Here is a 17,065-nt window from a genome sequence, read left to right on the forward strand (position 1 = left end):
CACAGCATCTGAGGTGCTAAATAAATGTGTGCGATCAACGTTATCGTCGATCTCATACATTAGCCTCGGCTATGGCTCCCGCATCATTAAATACCCAACTGCCGACGTATGTTTACATTAGGTAGTCAGGAAGGGGTTAAATGGTCCTTTCTCCGTTCATCTTCTTCTGAATGGATTGGCAGGTCTTGTGGGAGAAGTTGATTGTGGGGCCCCAAAATCACGATTTACAGACAGACCTTATACTTTGAGGCCCTCTAAGCCGCGCTGGACAAGCTCGTTCAAAGGACGCAAACTGGAGGACAAACGATCGTTAGTGTGATCGTTCAGTCGCCATACACATCCATCTGTTTCCTGGATTGTCGGCCAATCGCTGCCATGTGTACACGGGCCGATGATCTTATGAAAACCTGGTTTGTCCGATCATTCGCCATGTAATAAGATGCAGTCACACCCTATGGAGCAGAGCGCTACTGGCAGGACAGAATGACTGATGTATGGTGAGAATTACGGGGGGGGGGGGGGGGGGGGGGGCAGTTGCCCATAGCAACCAATCAACTTCTCTAATTTTTGTAAGACGAAATCTGGTTGCTATGGGCAACTGCCCCACTTAAAAAGGAATCTGACTGATTGCTATGGGCAACTGCCTATGTAAGGCTGAATCTAGTTGCAACGGACCGCTGCTCGCATATAAGACTGCATCCGATTGGTTCCGATGGGCAACTGCCCACATAAGACTGCATCTGATTGGTTGCTATGGGCAACTGCTCACATAAGACTCACCCTGGTTGCTATGGGCAACTGCCCACGTAAGACTGAATCCAGTTGGTTGGTGAGGGCAACTTCACATGTAAAACTGAGGCTAATTGGTTGCTATGGGCAACTGCCCATGTAAGAGTGAATCTGATTGTTGCTATGGTGAACTGCCCAAGTAAAATGGAATCTGATTGGTTGCTATGTGCAACTGCTTGAGGAGGATTCTGACTGGTCCCCTTTGCATTGGTCCGACTCCTGAACACTCTCTCCCTGGAGTTCTTGTTGCTGGCAGCACACAGCTGTACTGGTGAGAGACATGATGTGTCCCCCATTACTTGACGTAATTTCCAGTAGAAATTTCAGGATTTCTAGGAACGTTTATTATTAAGCTGACACGTTATTGCCTCGCACAATGTGACAGGACCCCCCCCCCCCCCACCTGCGCTGTCACTTTAAGAACTGACATATTACATCATGGCCAGCCGCGGTGCATTGTGGGTGGGGAGGAGGCAACGCCATTTTCGTTGGGGGAGCACAGAGGCGGATACCGGCTGAGCAGCTGCAGGAGGAAGATGCGCCCCGGCACCGCGGCTGTCAGCTAGGAGAGGCCCGGCCCGGGAGAGGAGGACGCCGGTGATACCCCGGATACCGCAGCTGACACCAGTGAAGAGCGCTGACACTGACCGCTGAACGGTGAGCGAGCTGCTGATGTAAACACGGGGCGGCCGGCAGGGGGCAGTGCGGGGACCAGGGGAGGATGCTCCGGGGGCTATTGTCACTGCTGGGGGACGGGGTCTCCATGCTGCATAGGTCAGGAGGAGGAGGAGGCCATGTCGTGACAGGAGAGACTGCATTGTCATGGTGGACGGGATGGCCTGAGTGTCTCCTGTAATGGAGGAGGCTGCCCTGATAGGGGGTGTCATGGAGGAGGCTGCCCTGATAGGGGGTGTCATGGAGGAGGCTGCCCTGATAGGGGGTGTCATGGAGGAGGCTGCCCTGATAGGGGGTGTCATGGAGGAGGCTGCCCTGATAGGGGGTGTCATGGAGGAGGCTGCCCTGATAGGGGCTGTCATGGAGGAGGCTGCCCTGATAGGGGCTGTCATGGAGGAGGCTGCCCTGATAGGGGCTGTCATGGAGGAGGCTGCCCTGATAGGGGGTAACTTGGTGTCGCTAATGGAGGCTGCACGGATTTTGGGGATATCCTGGATGGAGGCTGCCCTGATCTGGGGGTGGATGGTATATGTGGACGCCTGGCCGTACGCTGTGTCATGGACAGCGGCTGCACTGATATGGGGTGTCTGGTGGATGTTATATGGGGGATGCACTGGTTATGGGGGTGTCACGGATGGAGGCTGCACTGGTTATGGGGGTGTCACGGATGGAGGCTGCACTGGTTATGGGGGTGTCACGGATGGAGGCTGCACTGGTTATGGGGGTGTCACGGATGGAGGCTGCACTGGTTATGGGGGTGTCACGGATGGAGGCTGCACTGGTTATGGGGGTGTCACGGATGGAGGCTGCACTGGTTATGGGGGTGTCACGGATGGAGGCTGCACTGGTTATGGGGGTGTCACGGATGGAGGCTGCACTGGTTATGGGGGTGTCACGGATGGAGGCTGCACTGGTTATGGGGGTGTCACGGACGGAGGCCGCATCAGGTTCATTCAGTGCTCGTTGATCACTGTGGAGACAAAGCGACGGTCGCTGACAGATGGAAATGCGTCAGTCACACTTCACGGAGATGCGGCTTCCTGGTGGTGACCCCCATAGTAATCCCCCACAGATTTCCTCTGTGAGATAAACAAGCGTATCATGCGCTTCTCTCTGTCGGAGGCCGGAGTCCCGGGAGGACGTATGGTGCATTGTTGTGGGTGGAAAGCATGGCAGCGCTGGTCTATGGAGGAGATGCTGTCAGCGCACACGTGTCGCACCTTAAGGATGGCGGCGGACGCAGTGATCTGGGGCTCAGGACGCAGTCTACATGGTCTTATGGTCTCCAGTAGGTTGTGTTCTGGTTGAGATCTAATCTTGAATGGTTGCCATTGGTCACAGTCCTGCAGCGGAGCAGAGCTGTATTGTCACATCGGACAGGGGGCAGCGTGAGCCTGTCCTTTACCAGCTGTGGGGGCTACATCGTCCTCGGCGTGAGCCTGTCCTTTACCAGCGGTGGGGGCTGCATCGACCTCGGCGTGAGCCTGTCCTTTACCAGCGGTGGGGGCTGCATCGTCCTCGGCGTGAGCCTGTCCTTTACCAGCGGTGGGGGCTGCATCGTCCTCGGCGTGAGCCTGTCCTTTACCAGCGGTGGGGGCTGCATCGTCCTCGGCGTGAGCCTGTCCTTTACCAGCGGTGGGGGCTGCATTGTTCTCCTCCCCTGTAATCTGTGAGGTGTGCAGTGCTCATCCATGGAGGGTGCAGCCTCACAGGGCACGTGCATGGAGACTTTACCATTTCCTGGGTGGGGTTCAGTGCTGGGGTCTTCTGAGGGATGCTGGCTGGATCGTCATGGAGGCTGCAGGGTACTGTACCAGCATGGATGCTGTTTTCTGGGGGGGGGGGGCATGGCTTAGAGGGCGTAGGCTGCATTGTCGCGGGGGTGACGTTTGTTAGACGGAGGAGAAACTTATCTTCCGATGCAAGTCATGGATGCTTAAGGGGTGGGGTGGGGTGGGATCAGGATGGATAAGATATTTGCTTTGTAGTTCGGTAGCTGTAATTGTATTGTGGTGGATCAGACAGCCCTGGTACAATGTGAGGATGGGGGTTGTACTGGGATGTGACAGTGGGTGTTGTCATAGGGAGCTGTCCTAGGTTCTTCATCCCAGGATGTCTTCAAGGCCTTGGTGAGAAGTGTCCGGATTTGCTTGCATGGGATATACGGTTACATCAGTGCGAGGAGAGATCGCCTATAGCATTGCTGTACCGCCATGGAGGAAGGTGTGGGTGAATGGGGTGTTATGTGAAGTATGCATGCTGGGAGTTGTAGTTTCACAACAGCTGGAGTGCCGGAGGTTGCCTACCCCCGGTCTAGCTGATCATTGAGTGGATGGAGCAGTGCCCCCGATGAGGAGGGCGACCGGGTATAATGATGGAGGGTCCTAGTGATCTGCTGGATGTCATTATGTTGACTTAACTGGAAATTGCTGGTAAAAAAAAAATGGAGGACTTTTTGGAGGTGTTTTGAGCAGGTTGTATGTTGGAAGCGTTGTCTTCTACTGGGAGGAATCTATTCGTTACTTCCATGGAACTGGTCTTGGACCTGTATAAGAAGTCTCTAATAATGTGATAAACTGTTAGGCCGGGTTCACACCATGAAGAATGTGGTTGAATACCTGGGACTGGTGCTCGGACGTATAACCCCGCAGGTACGTTTGCTTCACGAGGAATTGTCTTTGGCCTTGGTTTGTTCTGATTTCACAGTGGTGAAGGCCCAACCAGTGGGAGAGGGCTCTTCTCCAAGAACCAGTGACCAGAACGTCTGAAGACCACCCAGAGAGTAAGGTCTCGGTCACCCGTCGGTGAATCTCGTACATGTGCTGTTGTGGTCTCCACACACTACTCACATATCCGTTGACTTTAAAGCGGTTCCGCAAGAATGCCCCCTTCCCTCCCAATTTGGCTGGACCTGTAAAGGGAAGCTTACTTAGGCTACTTTCACACTAGCGTTTTTTGCGGATCCGTCATAGATCTGCAAAAACGCTTCTGTTACAATAATACAACCGTCTGCATCCGTCATGAACGGATCCGGTTGTATTATGTCTTCTACAGATCCGTCATGAACTCCATTGAAAGTCAGTGGGGGAAGGATCCGATTTCTAGTAGTGCCAGAGAAAATGGATCCGTCCTGGCACACAATGTAAGTCAATGGGGACAGATCCGTTTTCTCTGGCACAATAGAAAACGGATCCTTCCCCCACTGACTTTCAATGGAGTTCATGACGGATCCGTTTGGCTCTGCTTCATCAGGCAGGCAGCGTTTTGGTGTCTGCCTCCAGAGCGGAATGGTGACTGAACGGAGGCAAACTGATGCTTTCTGAACAGATCCTTTTCCATTCAGAATGCATTAGGGCAAAACTGATCCGTTTTGGACCGCTTGTGAGAGCGCTGAACGGATCTCAGAAACGGAAAGCCAAAGCGCCAGTGTGAAAGTAGCCTTACCTGGTTCCCCTCGCCTTCTCCTCCAGGTTTGAGATGCTTTTCTGGTTTGACGTTGCTGTAGCCAATCACATTCTGCGGCAGAGACCGGATCTCCTTGCGTTATGCGACAGTTTGTCATGGCGTAGGGGTAGCCCGTCACCTCCGCGGCCAGTGATTGGCTGCAGCGATGTCAAAATGGATGTTTGACAGCAAGGGAGCGCAGCGGAGCATCGCAGGCCGGGCGGAGGAGGAGTGGTGAGCCGGCGCTGGGACCTAGGCAAGTCATCTTTCCGTCACAGATCCAGCCAAGTGGATTGGGGGGGGCTGCTCCTTTTTTTTTTTTTTTGTCCATGATTACGGATCCCTCACACACATTAGTCTATGGGTCTATGAAACCCATGGATACAGCACAGGTACCGTCCGTGTTTGGTTCGTGGTGTTTACGGATTGTTGCTAGGAGATACTCTTGAAAATTAATTTTAATTTTCGGCCTAGCAGTGTCCATGGAATATGGATGACACATGGAGGGCAAAAAGCGGACATGTGGAACAAACATGGATGAGCCACTGACCATCTCCTCACACAGGTCGTGGTTCAGTGAGCAGGTTCGCCAGGAACAGTTCCTGACATTCATGGGTCTCCATTGGTCTGGAATTCGTTGGTACGTCACAAAAGAGCATTTTAAGTGTTTATTACGTATGGTGCTACGTGTGCGCTTCTTGAGCAGTATAATTAGTCGCTGACTGTCCGGTGCTCAGATACAGGAGAGTGACGGCATGTCTATGCATTGTGACACAGTGAGAGGTTTTGTCTGGCAGAACAGGTATTTTCCTCCCAGCATGTGCTGCTGGGCTGATTTACAGTCAGGTAAGGTCAAATACCGGACCGGATTTTGGCAGCACCTGGCTGTCCTTAAATAGGCAGCTGGACACAAAAGCCTTGTCTCTGTGTTGGGGTCTGGGAGCCTTGTGTCTGGATGCAGGCTTGCTACCTGTTTGGCGTGAAAACAGGTTGGTGCTGCCATCAGCAAGGACTCTTTGAGGCAGAATTGCCGCATGGTGTGAATTACCACCAACACCGCAAGGTGACTTTTTGTTTGAATATGACTGCTTGTTTTGTCACTTGCCTAAAGTGTGAATAAAACACTGAACAGTTTGATCCAAAAAACTTGTTGTTGCCTCTATACTGCGTCCGCTAATCCTGTCTACCAGAGCGAGTCCCCACAGCATCTACTGTAGAGCAGAGGTCTACAACCCCCAGCATCCTCCGATGACCTGTGTTGTAGCTCTCCAGGATCCGAGGACATTGCAGGCATTGTCGATCTTTCACTCAAGTCCTGGGATTGGACGCTCGTGAGAACCGGTGGATCAGCGGTGAAGTGAGTCATTCTGACATGTCACTTACTAGGAGGATAAACCGCGGTATTGAGAACCCGACAATTATAATTTTTTTTTTATTTTTTTTTTATATATATATTTTTTTTTCCCAGTGTTATTTCGGTCTTGTCATTCACCTCCCGGTGGGAGCGGCGTCACTGGTCTCTACGTCTCCACTGTAACGCTTGTCATTTAAACGGTGCCCAGGTGGCGCTGCCAGGCATGAATCCCCTCCGGGAACAATCTGGAATATTATATAGCAGTGCCAGGAAGGTGCAGCGTGTAAGGAGAATGAGACGCTGTGTAACATGCAGGAAGATGACTTTTCTGTGGTTTAGGGTCCATTTACACGTCCGTAGTGTATTGCGGATCCGTAATACACCCGGCCCGCACCCCCCATAGAACTTCCTATTCTTGTCCGCAATTGCCGACAAGAATAGGACATGTTTTATTTTTTTCCGGAGCCGCGGACTGGAAGATTGCGGGCGCGCTCTGGAAATGCGGATGCGGACAGCACACTGTATGCTGTCCGCATACATTCCTGCCCCATAGAGAATGAATAGGTCCGCACCCGTTCTGCAGAATTGCGGAACGGGTGCGGACACATTCACGGACGTGTGCATGGACCCTTATCCTTTTATTTATTTTATTTCATAGATTTTTTTTAATTTTTATTGTAATATTATCAAAAATGTATTAATCATAAAGTGGTTTATTGATGTGGATGAGGCCACGTTGGGTCGCTCGCATCTGCACTGGTGTCTCCTATATAACGGGGTGCAGAGTGGAACGTAGGGTGCGTTTATAGAGGCACACCACATGCCTGCAGTGGGGCCCCCGGGTGGAGGGGTTCCAGGATGGTCTCATACTTCTAGTGCCTGGTCACTAGACCCTACAGTATTGGCGGATCAGTCTAACGTCCTGGGGAGCAAACGTTTCATATGGCCGCCACTTATGTTTTGGTTGCAGCGGGGTAAGTCTTGAGGGGTGGGGTACAATATTATAGGGTAGATTGTCATAGTGTTGGGTACATTGGGTTGGCATGTAGTAGGCAGCTGGGCACTACAGAAGTGTTAGTCTTCGTCACAATTTTTTTTTTGTTAGATTAAATTTTTTTCCTTTTTTTTTTTTTTTGTACTTTTTAAGCTCTGAGCTTCTCTCAGAGGTTCCTATGGGAAAATATAGGCCTGAAAGTACCTAGAGCATGATGTGGTTGGCAAAAATGGTAAAAAGTGCAACGTGACAAAAAGCACTTTTGTCTGAAGAGAATTTCACGCTTTACTGTAAGTCGGCAATTGTCATTTTTTTTAATTTTTTTTTTTTACATTTACATTACCTGCTCTCTGCTCCTCCGGTCTTGCGCGCCGGCTCCTGTTCCGCCATCTTCCGGTCCATGCAAACAGTATTGCAGCCTGCAAACAGCGGGTCCGCAATATATGAACCCCGGTTGTTTTTACGCCTCATCATGGATGCGGACCCATTCACTGGACATGTTTTATATTATTTTTTTGCGGTTCGGACAGATCACGGACCCATTCAAGTTGAATGGTACTGGATCCGTCTGCGGCAGCCGCACCGATGTTGTCCGTGCATTGGGGACGGCAAATTGCAGTCCCCATTGCACGGAGCGGCCGTGTGCATGAGCCCCAAGTGATGCGTCATGGCGCAGGTAACCGTGCCCAGCCAGAAGAAAAGCCGGGGAGCAGACAATGGAGGAGCTGGAGCAGATGAGTGCTAGTCTTTCTAGTTCAGGCTGCGGGGGATAGGTAAAAACTGAGATTCCTACAAAACCTTTTTAAAGTAACATCTGGCCACGTGAAAAAGCGGCGAAAATCTGCAGAACTGCAAAAAAAAAAGTGTGACACCAGGGTTATTGGGTAAGAAGAATCGTGTACCCAATAAAACCATGTAAAAACCGCATTGGAAAACGACATTAGTTTTGTTTTATGACGTGGTCCCCTGGTACACTGCCGTGGGGTAGGGTGGGTAAAATGTGCCTATACCTTGCATGGTTTGCTTCCTGCATGGCACAGAAGCCTCTTTCTCCGCAGAGGGCATGTCCTGCTAATAAACACTCGTCTCCTCAGCATGGCAGCCGCTTTTCCTGTCGCAAGGTTAAAGCCGAGGAGCTTCTCTCCATCACTTCTTTATGAGCCGGGGCACGCTCCTTGTGCTGGGCTGTTCTCGGCACGCCCAGCCACCGATGCATCGGGCACAGTCGCCCTGCTGCTGCCTGAAACAAAGAGGCAGGCGCTGGCTGTACCGCGCGACCTGCCGGTCTCCGAGCAGACTGGCATTCTCGTCTTGCCCGCATTGGCATTCAGGCAGTGCCAGGGCTGATTGTGATCTGCATTCGCTGCTGAAACGTCAGTGATAAATTTTTTTAATCTTTTTATTTTTTCCCCCGGCCGCTCTGCTGATTGGACTCTTAGATCGCATTTGCTGGTAGTTTGGCATAATGGCTCTGGTTAACCCTTTCAGTAGCTCTGAATTGTATCTCCATGATGCTGTATAGGGGATTAGCACGGAAGGGTTTTCAGCATCTGGAAATGCAGACTGTCCTCCTTTGATCGCCATCTCATCAGGGACCCCAGGGGATCCCAGTATGGAGTCCCTTCTATGAAGGGGTTGTATAAGATTCGGAGGAGGGGGCCACTCTTTCCCAGGCGCTTGCCCGTGGGCTTCGTCTTTCATGGCATTTAATTGGAATGGGGCTGAGCTGTAATACCAGACGCAGCCTTCTGACTTTCTTCTAATCTATAGGGGTTGACCCCCACCCCCAATCAGATGCTTATCCCCCTTTCCTATAGATGGGGTATAAGTTAAAATCTTGACACCCGTTATTAGCGCCATCATTTCTTTCCAGAGGCCTTCCATGCCCGCTACCTACCATATACTTGCCCTGTACAACCTAGCCATAGTCTCCTGTAGCAGTCTGTGGGTCGGGGCGTTTTATATATATATTTTTTCCCTCCGATTTTTAAGTCCGCTCGAAACAGCGCCACATCTGACCATGGCTGTGTCTGGTATTGCAGCCTTTCTCCAGTAAATCAAATGGGGCCAAGCTGCAATACCGGGCACAACGCGTGAACAGGTGTGGCGCTGTTTTCGGAACAAAGAAGCCATGTTTGTCTCGTGCTGTATAACTGGTTTGACATGGTTGTATGTCTTGAAGTGGTGGTCACCCAGGCAGGTGCCGGAGTGGTTGCTAGGCAACCGGAGCTTGCATAGCTTGCGATATGGCTAGTAATGCAATGTGTGCACGTGCCACAGTGCGAGTAAGGTCAATTCCGGGCCCACTCCGGCGGCCATGGCTTCTCCCATGTCTTATACAGCACGAGGCACCGCGTGACGGATACGGCTCTGCCGCATTGTGGAGCGAGGCCTCAGCTGCGGGGACCGGAGACCTATCCTGGCAACAAAGAAGCTCCTTCCCTGTCGATTTTTTTTTCCCCCCTGAGACGCCTAATAGCCGCGGTAAATCAGTGCTTGACTTTATTATTTTTTTTTCTCCTTGTCTTTGCCGTCGCAGTAAAGAATATGTAGAGCTCTTTCAAGCTAGACGAGTCGTCACACCCTCGAAAATACCGACCTGCTGACAGGGGTGACGTGAGGCGCGCTCGAAATGCCATATGCAAGCTTACAAGATAATCACGTCAGCAGAGATGGGAACATCTGGCTGGGAATATAGACGCCTTCCCCCCCGTGCAGCATTTTACTAATCCTGTAATGCCCGTCCACCATGTTCACCATCTTTTGGGCTTCTCGTATCCTGCTGCATGTGTGTCCGGGCTGAGCTCCTTGTCCGCACATTGCAGATACGGTTCTGATAGATTTTTTTGGGGGATGCTTACCTGCATGCTCAGCCGGGTATTTCCTGTGGTTGATGGCCTACCTTAATAGCATTGTTGCCAAGAATACCTGAGTAACATGGCACATGGTGAAGAATGTGAAATTGGAGGCATCCAGAGGCACAGCTAGGCCCCCTGCATCTTTATGGGTACCCTATTACGAACCTGTCCAAAACGGAGCTATAAAGCAGCCACGTGCGTGGTACCCGGTCCGTGGGACGACCGCAGCCCGTCTGAGACAAGCTTACAGCGTCGTAGTGACCCATGATGCTGCAAGTTTCAGACTGACTGCGGGTCTAATGGTTTGAATACAGGACAGCAGACCTGCGGTAGTGAATGGCTGCAGTATGGCGGTACAATGAACAGCCTTCTGCTTCTGGCTCTGTCCGAAACAGAGGAAAGGTAAGTGTGCCGGGTGTTGGACCCCCACTAAGGCTACTTTCACCCTCGCGTTTGGTGCGGATCCGTCATGGATCTGCACAGACGGATCCGCCCTTATAATTCAACCGTCTGCATCCATTTGTATTATCTGTAACATAGCCAAAACGGATCCGTCTTGAACACCATTGAAAGTCAATGGGGGGGCGGATCCGTTTTGAATTGTGTCAGTGAAAACTGATCCGTCCCTATTGACTTACATTGTGTGTCAGGACGGACCCGTTTGCCTCCGCATCGTCAGGCGGACACCAAAACACTGCAGGCAGCGTTTTGGTGTCTGACCTCCAGAGCTGAACGGAGGCAAACTGATGCATTCTTAGCGGATCCTTCTCCATTCAGAATGCGTTAGGGCAAAACATTTTGGACCGTTTTGGACCGCTTGTGAGAGCCCTGAACGGATCAGGAGTAGCCCAATCTGATGGCTCATCTAAAGTCAAAAACTCCTTCAAGTGGTAGATTCTCTTTAAAGGAACACTAAACACAGAAAATGCACAAAAAAGTGAAAAAACATATTCCTATCACAAAATGTGCCTCTTCTCTTTATCTCCTCCTTTCTTTTGACCATGTTGTGTATTGTCTGTGTGTCCCAGGAGATCAGCAGTGTTCCTCCTCATCCTCATCCTCATCCTCATCCTCATCCTCCTCCTCATCCTCCTCCTCCTCATGTTGGATTTTTAAAGGGAACCTGTCATCAACTTTATGCTGACCTCACTGAGTGCAGCATAAAATAGTGACAGAAATGCTGATTTCAGCGATGTGTGACTCATGAGCTGAAAGTAAGTGGTTGCCTGAGAACCAGCATCATAATCATTGCAGTCCAGTCTACCTGAGAAGAGTCCTGGTTATCCATAATCTCCTGCTCTCTCGCCCATCTGCTGATGATTGGCAGTTCTCTCCTAGAGAGAAAGAGAGAAAACTCGGTAGAAGACTGTCAGCCATCAGCAGGTGGGCAGGAGAGCAGGAACTCATGAATAACCAGGACTCTTCTCAGGTGGCCGTGACTCTTTTCCAGGCCCAGTCTGCAATGATTGTGATGCTGGTTCTCGGCAACCACTTACTATTAGCTGATGAGTGACACACCGCTGAGATCAGCATTTCTGTCACTACTCAGTGAGGTCAGCATAAAGTTGAGGACAGGTTCCCTTTAACCCCTTCCCGACCTATGACGTACTACTACGTCATGAGAACCACTGCGTTCCCGCAATTTGACGTAATAGTGATCGCGCGGGCACCGGAGCGGTGCGTGTGCGATCACTGCAGGGGCCCGGCAGTCCGTGGTAGCCGTGCCCCCTGCTGTATCCGCCGGAATCGCTGTAAAAGCCGATGCCAGCGGATTAACCCCTTCTATGCCGCGATCCGCGCTGACCGCGACATAGAAGAGGTTTGTGTCGGGTGAGTGATCGGATCGAGTTCCCGCGCTGCTGTGGCGGGGACCCGATGCGACACAAGGCAGCTTGATGCTGTGCAGAGGCTGCCCAATGCCTTGCACGGCATCGGGAACTGCCTTCTACGGCTGCCCAGGAGATCCAGCCTCAGGCCCGTCTCCTAGGCAACCTGTTAGTGTATGACTCTGTGTAATACACTAACAGGCAATGCATTACAATACAGATGTATATTGTAATGCATTGCAGAGGGGATCAGACCCCCAAAAGTGAATGTCATAAATAAAGTAAAGGGGAAAAAAAGAGTGTTTTTAATAAAATTAATAAAGTAAAAAAGAAAAAAAAAACGCCCCTTTTCCCTTATTTTATAATAAAAAACTGGAAAAAGACCAAAACCCACACATATTAGGTATCGCCGCGTCTATAAATATATCACATGATCCACCCTGTCCAATAAACACCATAAAAAATAAAAACGGTGTAAAAAAAAAAGCCATTTCTGTCACCTTGCATCACAAAAAGTGCAACACCAAGCGATTTTAAAAAGGCGTATGTCCCACAAAATGGTATCAATAAAACGGTCGCCTCATCCCGCAAAAAATTTGCCCCTACATAAGACAATCGCCCAAAAAATAAAAAAACTATAGCTCTCAGAACATGGAGACACTAAAACATTTTTTTTTTTGTTTCAAAACTGCTATTACTGTGCTAAAGTGAAATACATTAAAAAAAAAATACATATTAGGTATCGCCGCGTCCGTTACAACCAGCTCTATAAAAATATCACATGACCTAACCCCTCAGATGAGCACCGTAAAAAAAAAAACTGTTAAAAAAGCAATTTTTCTCACATTACATCACAAGTGATCAAAAAGGTGTATGCCCCCCAAAATAGTACCAATCAGACTGTTACCCCATCCTGCAAAAAATTAGACCCTACCTAAGAGAATCGGTCAAAAAATAAAAAAGCTATGGCTCTCAGACTATGGAGACACTAAAATATCATTATTTCTGTTTAAAAAATGCTATTGTGTAAAACTTGAATAAATAAGAAATAGTAGACATATTAGGTATTGCCACGTGCGTAACGATCTGGTCTATAAAAAGTCACATGACCTAATCCCTCTGGTAAACGCTGAAAAAATAAAAACTGTGCCAAAACATCAATTTTTTTGGTAACCTTGCCTCACAAAAAAACGTAATATAGAGCAATTAAAAATCATATGTACCCCAAAATAGTACCAATAAAACTGGCACCTTATCCCGTAGTTTCCAAAATGTGGTCACTTTTTTGAGTTTCTACTCTAGGGGTGCATCAGGGGGGCTTCAAATGGGACATGGCATCTGAGGCTACTTTGACACTGCCGTTTCTGGGTCCGCCTGTGAGATCCGTTTCAGGGCTCTCACAAGCGGCCCCAAACGGATCAGTTCAGCCCCAATGCATTCTGAATGGAGAAGGATCCGCTCAGAATGCATCAGTTTGGCTCCGTATCGCCTCCATTCCCCTCTGGAGGCGGACACCAAAATGCTGCTTGTAGCGATGCGGAGCCAAATGGATCCGTCCTGACTTACAATGTAAGTCAATGGGGACGGATCCGTTTTCAATGACACAATATGGTGCAATTGTAAACGGATCTGTCCCCCATTGACTTTCAATGTAAGTCAGGACGGATCCGTTTGACTTACACTTAGATTATTTTTGGACGGATCCATTCTGAACGGATACCAGTGTTTGCATTTATAGGTGCGGATCCGTCTGTACAGATACCAGACGGATCCGCACCTAACGCAGGTGTAAAAGTAGCCTAAAAACCAGTTCAGCTAAATTTGCCTTCCAAAAACCATATGGCGTTCCTTTCCTACTGCGCCCTGCCATGTGCCCGTACAGCAGTTTCAGGGTAATAAATATTGAGTTTTATTTGGCTGTTAACCCTTGCTTTGCTACTGGAAGAAATGGATTAAAATGTGAAATTCTGAAATTTCATCTCCATTTTCCATTAATTCTTGTGGAACACCTAAAGGGTTAACAAAATTTGTAAAATCAGTTTTGCATATCTTGAGGGGTGTAGTTTCTAAAATGGGGTCATTTTTGGGTGGTTTCTATTATGTAAGCCTCGCAAAGTGACTTCAGACCTGAACTGGTCCTTAAAAAGTGGGTTTTGGAAATTTTCAAAAAAATTTCAAGATTTGCTTCCAAACTTCTAAGCCCCCCAAAAAATTTGTCATTTTCAAAATGATCCAGACATGAAGTAGACCTATGGGGAATGTAAAGTAATTACTATTTTTGAAGGTATTACGATCTGTTTATAAAAGTAGAGAAATAAAAAAAAAAAAAATTTCAACATTTTTGGTAAATTTGGTTTTTATTTTATGAATAAAAATGATTTTTTTTTTTTACTTACTTTTTACCACTGTCATGAAGTACGATAGGTGACGAGAAAACAATCTCTGAACGGCCTGGATAAGTAAAAGCGTTTTAAAGTTATCACCACATAAATTGACACTGGTCAGATTTGCAAAAAATGGCCTGGGCAGGAAGGTGACAACAGGCCTGGGGTTGAAGGGGTTAATAGCGATGCCTTATCCTCAGGCTAGGTCATCAATAGCTGATCGGTGGGGGTCCGACGCCTGCTGCTCCAGACGATTAACTGTTTGAAGAGGCCGCGGTGCTCCGGTGAGCGCTGTAGCCTCCTTACAGCTCGCCAAGCAGAAGCGCCGTCCATTGTATAGTGGCTGCGCTTGGTATTACACTTCAGGACCATTCACTTGAATGCGACTGAGCTGGGCCTAGGCCATGTGAGTAATGAACGTGACGTCCCTGGCGCTGAGAGGAGGCCGTGGCCTCTTCAAACACACGATCGCTGGCGGTGCCAGGAGTTGGACCTCCTCAGAATCCAGAAGTAAAACATGTGGATTTGGTGCAGAAACGCAGAGAAATCGGCACTGAAATTCATGATGAATTTATGCTAGTCTACCTGCACCTGTGAGTAGGTAGCCTTACTTGCAGATTCTCCCCCCTCCTGGACACCATTGGTTGCCTTTCTTTGCAATAAGCAGTAGTGCCTAAAAATGCTGATTTGAATGGGGAAAGCCTCTTTAACTTCCTATCTGGGTGTGGAGATGGCGCGCAGTGTCCGGGACCGGCAGGAGTCCTACGACTGGTGACACAGGGCTCAGCAGAAGTCACACTTTCCATATGGTTACTATGGGCACTTGGAGTGTTGTGTCTGTGGGCACATGACGCCATGTCCTCCGCAGGGCACCGCTCACGTCTGTGTGGGCTGGAGCTCCACTGACTCATAGGTACCAGCGTCACATACTCCTCAGCAGGGATTCAGCGCTGGCGCTCCCCTCTGCCTGGCTGTGCAGGGTACTGCTGTCTGCCCCATTTACTAGAATGGCGCTGTGGCGGCACTCTGATGGGGGTCGCCGGGATGACTCTGCAGTTAAGCTCCTGCTTTTTCTGCCATCCTAGTGATATGCCATTACTTGGGAATACTTCTTTAAGACTCATCCCCAGGTGACGCAGGTCTGGATGCTCCTAAAGATCTGTCTGGGCCCCGCAGCGTCTGCCTCGCAGGCTGTCGCCCCAGTATCCTGAGATAGAAACGAAGGCTCCTCGTAAACAATCCTCCCTTCCTTCTCCGGCTGGATCCTACGTGTGATGAGGGAGACGAGGGTATTGTCTAAGGAGCGTGTCCTTCACAGCTGGGGGGTAATACATGTTCTCTACATTTCTCTGTACCCCCTTCAAGGAAAAAAATAACTAAATTTTTTTGCAGTTCTGTTCTGGGAGATTTGAAGGTCGTCAGAGAATGTGACGTCTTCTGCTGCCTCGCTCTCGTTGCAGTTTTATTTTTATTTTTTACAGCATATGATTGCGGTGTTTTCTCCTGTATTATTGAGCATTTTTCATATCGTCATCTTTTCGTCTTCACAGGGACATTGTGGTCAGGCTCACAGCAGGGGGGCAATGAGGGGGGGTTATTGTAGCCCCCTCTGAAGGTGGCGAGGTACGCCGCTCTACTTTTTAGGATGTGTTCACACGCATTAGATTTGTTGCAGAAATTTCTGTCCCGTTTTTTTGAACAGGGCCTGAAGAAGCAATCCCATTCACGTCAAATCTGATTCGTGTGAATATCTCTTAAAGGGGTAGCCCAGCTGATGACCTGTATCTCCAGTCCGCCACGGAAGCTGGACGGTTTTTTACGGCATCGCGCGCACACTTTGTCTGTAGTGCATTTCATAATGCATTATATCCCTTTTAAGGAGACAACTTGTCCTTTATCTACAGGATTGGCGGGGGTCTGACCCCTGGGGCCCCTGCCAATCATATTAATAGGGGCCCATGCTCCTGGCTTTACTGGAGGAGCAGACAAACCTGCGCGCCACCTCTCCAGTCAACTCTTTGGGAGCACCAGCGATGGCGGCGTACAAGTGCTAAGCTATCGCTCTATAGAGCTGAATGGAGCGGCAGCAGCGCCCATGCGTGACCGCCACTCTATTCAAATGAGGAGCACAGGCCCCTCTTCTCTTATTGGTGGGGGCCCCAGCGTTCGAACCCCCGCCAATCAGACACATTGATACCTGTAGAGAAATCCATACTTTCCTCTTCTACACTGCTCCGTGGCTCCCGGGTTTGCGGTCTCCGTTGATAGATGGGGTCACGAGAGCCACTGCTGCCAATGACTGACCTCTGCAGTGATGTTTGACTCAGCCGTACGTGACCACCTCTATTGACAGTGGGACTGGAAGGTTAGTGAAGAAAGCCGGGGAGTATGTTTCATATAGGCCTCATTTACATGGCTGTTGTTCGGCCGTGCCCATATTGCGGCCCGCAAACAGCGGGTGCGCAATATATGGGCATCGGCTGTGTGCACCTCGCATCACAGTTGCAGACCCATTCACTTGAACAGGTCCGCAATCCGGAAAGTTGGTGCGGAGCGGAGGCACGGAACCCCACAGAAACACTACAGGGTTCTTCTGTGGGGTTTGTCTCCGTGCCTCCGCACCGCAAAAAATAGAACATGTTCTATTTTTTTTTTTTTTTGCGGTGCGGACGGATAATGGACCCATTCAAGTTGACTGGATCTGGATCTGTCGTTGCAGCCGCACGGATGGTGCCGTACAT

At 49.6% G+C, this 17,065-nt stretch overlaps 1 protein-coding gene and 1 long non-coding RNA gene across 8 annotated transcripts in view; both read left to right on the top strand.

Annotated features, from left to right (window-relative positions):
* The first annotated feature begins 1,269 nt into the window (after positions 1-1,269).
* KLC1 (kinesin light chain 1) overlaps positions 1,270-17,065 on the top strand; it is an 80,647-nt gene continuing 64,851 nt past the window's right edge. For all 7 annotated transcript variants that reach the window (XM_040410879.1, XM_040410884.1, XM_040410882.1 and 4 more), the window contains exon 1: positions 1,270-1,446. The gene's annotated coding sequence lies outside the window, so the exon portion shown is untranslated. The remainder of the gene's footprint in view (positions 1,447-17,065) is intronic.
* LOC120981392 overlaps positions 14,659-17,065 on the top strand; it is a 643,721-nt gene continuing 641,314 nt past the window's right edge. Inside the window, exon 1 of the long non-coding RNA XR_005774705.1 lies at positions 14,659-14,734. This is a non-coding gene — a long non-coding RNA (uncharacterized LOC120981392). The remainder of the gene's footprint in view (positions 14,735-17,065) is intronic.

Source organism: Bufo bufo, chromosome 11 (genome assembly GCF_905171765.1).
Source record: "Bufo bufo chromosome 11, aBufBuf1.1, whole genome shotgun sequence".
In the NCBI taxonomy this organism is placed as follows: domain Eukaryota; kingdom Metazoa; phylum Chordata; class Amphibia; order Anura; family Bufonidae; genus Bufo; species Bufo bufo.